This window comes from Myotis davidii, unplaced genomic scaffold (genome assembly GCF_000327345.1).
Source record: "Myotis davidii unplaced genomic scaffold, ASM32734v1 scaffold218, whole genome shotgun sequence".
NCBI lineage: Eukaryota > Metazoa > Chordata > Mammalia > Chiroptera > Vespertilionidae > Myotis > Myotis davidii.
Genome location: NW_006289235.1, coordinates 906,527 through 910,436, shown reverse-complemented (window position 1 = coordinate 910,436; position 3,910 = coordinate 906,527).

Below are 3,910 nucleotides of genomic sequence, written 5' to 3'. Positions count from 1 at the left end.
GATCAACCAAAGGACTTGTATGCATGCATATAAGCATAACCAATGGACATAAGACACTGGGAGGTTAGGGAGGCCAGGGGATTGTCAAGGGCGGGGGAAAAAACGGACACATATGTAATACCCTTTGTAATACTTTAAGCAATAAAACAATAAAAAAATGTACTCTGAGTTAGGACCATGCTTTGAGTATCGGGGATAATACCTACCTCATAGAGAGAGGTATCCAGGGACATTTCTTGAGGTCCAGGTCCTGTGTCAATGTTAAGAACAGCTCTGTGATTGTTTCCTGATCTATAAAGTGAGCATAATTAATTGGGTCATGGTGAGGATTATGTGAGATACTACTTTTATAGTCAAGCTCTATTATTATATGCTCTACAGTTTCAGATTATACTTGTCACATTTGTAATCTCACTTGTAATGTTTTGATCAATGCCTTTCTTACCTAGTCCTGTCTAATAAAAGGGCAATATGCAAATTGACTGTCACCCTGTCACAAAGATGGTGGTGCCCATAGCCACAAGGTGGCGGCACCCAGTCCCCTCAACCCCACTGCTGGAGTGTCCGGTCCTGTCTGCCCCATTGAGGGGAGTGGCGGCCAAGCAGCACAGCTGGATCTGCCCTCAGGCGATGAGCCCCAGCATCCCAACACCCTGACCTGCAGAGGGAGGGAGGAAGGGAGGGAGGCTGGCCTCTGGCCAGAAGCTGGCCAGGGCATGTGGGACACTGGGGTGGTGTCACCCTGGCAATGAGCCCCAGTGTCCCGTGTGCCCTGGCCCACAGAGGAAGGGTGGGCAGGCCTCTGGCCAGAGGCCAGCTGGGGCATGGGGCACTTGTGTCATTGCAGACCAGGCTGAGGGACACCCCCATGCACAAATTTCATGCACCAGGCCTCTAGTATATTATAAGCTCAAAGAAGGAAAGTCACCCTGGTATGGTGCATGGAAAAGAACAATTTTACAATTCATATTTGTTGTAGAAAAAGATGGAGGAAATCACATTCACTTAGCTCACTAATATTTCCGTGTTCTTTCACCAGAATGAATGAATGGATTAAATGACTATTCTAACTTTTATGTGACATTGTAAAGGAGTCAGAGAAAAGATGGAATTTGTTCATAGAGAAGCCTTGATGTTGTGTCATTTAGTGAGTGAAGGATTGGGGAATTTTAGTACAGAGAAGAGGTGTGATAGCTGTTTTCAAATGTCCAAAATATTACTATGCAGATAAGAACTCAATCTTGGTGTGAATAACCCCAAGAGGTACAAAGTTTCCAAGCCTTTGGATTGGAGCTACAGGGAGGCAGATTTTTTTACTCAATAAAGAGCCCTCTACTAGTCAGAAATTTTTTAAAAAAGTAGTTACCTCAAGAAACAGTGTGTTTTCTAGCATGTAAAATATCTAAACATAGGCAAGATGATGAGACATTAGAACCTGGGAGATGTAAAAGGGAATTTATGAATCATGTTGGGTGATTAGTGGGGTTTACCTGCAAAATCCATTGGAATTCTAAGAGTCTGTGGTTCTGTAAGTCTTATTCTCCCAACAAAAGATGCAGGGCTGAAGGTGGGGCTGAGAGAAACAGAATGAAGGTATCAGGACTCGTAAAATGTAAGAATAGGAAGTAAGACAGAGGACAACTGGCTATTTCAGGTGTTTGCCTAGAGCCAGCCCTGCAGAGTTAGAGAACCTTGGTGAGCTAGCTAAAAATGTTTAGCAATAGCAACACAAAACAAAACTAACAAAACTAAAGTTCCAGAGTATTCTAGCCTACTTCTCAGTTGAATGTTTGCCACAAACACTTCAGCACTTTAGGGACTATCCATATAAAAGGCATACATTTATGTTTTAATGATAGTAATGATATTTCTTACAGAGTTTTTGAGTCTGTGAATAAACACACACTTATAAAAATCCCAGGCTGAGGTGAATATCAAATATTTCAAATGCGTCTAGCTAGAAGACAACAATATTTACTGAACACTTAGAGACTCCTGGCAATACCATGTATTCACTATAAAACCTTAAATGAGTTGTCTACTATTCACTCATTCAATGCATACTTAATGTCTCGCTTATTTTGTAAGACACAAGGGATATAGCATTGAACAGAACAGATGTGATTCCTGATGGGGTTTTCAGTCTAATGGTAAAATTAAGAATGCAGTGTATGAGAGGTGCAGACATTAGATAACGACAATTAGCTGCATAAATGGCTCTGAAATCTGGAAGAAACCAATTTGCCCAGGGCAATATTCCTCAATATTTTTAACCTCCACACAATATTTCTCAGCCACTGCTCAAAATTGACATTTTGTGCTAGATATTTCTTTCTAGTGGTAGGCTACCTTTTGCATTATAGGATGTTTAGCAACATCTCTGATGTCTACCCACTAAACGCTAAATAGCACTCCCTCTTATTGTGACAAAGAAATGTCCCAGACATTTTCAAATGTCACTCAGCAAGCAAAAGCATTCCTTATTGAGAATTAGTAGTCTAGTGAGAGATCTTTCTGAAGGGGTGGCATCTAAGGAAGCTGGTAGTATGCACTTGGGGAAACAATGAAATATGGCCTCTGCCTTCACATGGCTACAAGTCTAATAAAGAAAGTAGGTAACCAAACAATTGATACAGTGTGGCAAGTGCTATGGGAACATTGGTGAATGGCTCCTAAACTAGAAGTGTGAGCTCAAATTTATAATTTTCTGGGTCAAAATCCTTGTTATTTACCATCTAATTTAGCATCTTCAAGCCTCAGTTTTATCATCTGTAAAATGGGGCTAAGAAGGCCACCCATTTTCTAATCTCTTTTTGAGGGTAACAGAGGTTCAAGTATGTATAGCTAGAAGAACTATGCCTGGTGCATACTAAAAGGAAGAAGGAGGAGAAACAGGAGTCTATATTTTTTCCTGTTATGGGCCATAGTGTAGATATTTGAGGCTTTGTGCAACAAGCAGTCTGTCACAGCTACTCAACTCTGGAGTTGTAGTGTGAAAGCAGACATGGACAGTACTTAAATTAAGTGTGGCTATATTTCCAATAAAATTAGTCTTAAAAAACAGATTTTATGAAAACAGTTGTCTGCAGTTTACCAATCCCTGATAAGCACACACCATGTTAACATTGAAAATTATCAAACATTTTTTATTTCCAAAGTTTTCATATATGCTTTGGTGGTTCTACTTCATAAAATAAGTCAAAAACAAGACAAAGAAATAAGTACTATATATGTTTTTGAAGAATAAAAAATATTGTTAAGTAGGATGATTACACATATACTGAGAAAACCCAGGAAGCTGAACTTTTTAAAATGTGAGAATTTTTAAAATATGTTAAAGTGAATGGATATAGAACAATGTATAAAACTTAACTTTTATTTGTACTCTTAACTATAACTGCAAATGAAATAAAAATCTCATTCACAATAATGGTAATGTATAAACTAAGGAGGATTAAAATTAACAAGAAAATTACAGTTTCTAGTGGGAGAGAAACTATAAAAAGTATACATCCTATATAATAAAAGGCTAATATCCCTCGGGAGTTTTACCGGCAGACCGGGAGTTCAATCGCTCGCTATGATGTACACTGACCACCAGGGGGCCACGTGGAACATGGCGGGGAACCTGCAGTGGTAGCGGGGCACTGAGGGAGCGAGGGAAGGAGTAGGCAGGGAACCTGATAGGCTCTGATTGCCAGCCAGGCCTAGGGACCCTACCCATGCATGAATTTTGTGCACCAGGCCTCTAGTACAGAAATAAAAAAAACAAACAAAATAACTAAATTAAAATAAATACTTTGTTCTGAGATTCAAGGCTTCCTGTCAATGAAGTTGTAATACTTGCCAAATTAACATTTCAGTTTAATGCAGTTCTAAACAGAATGCCTTTGGTGTGTTTGTGGAAACT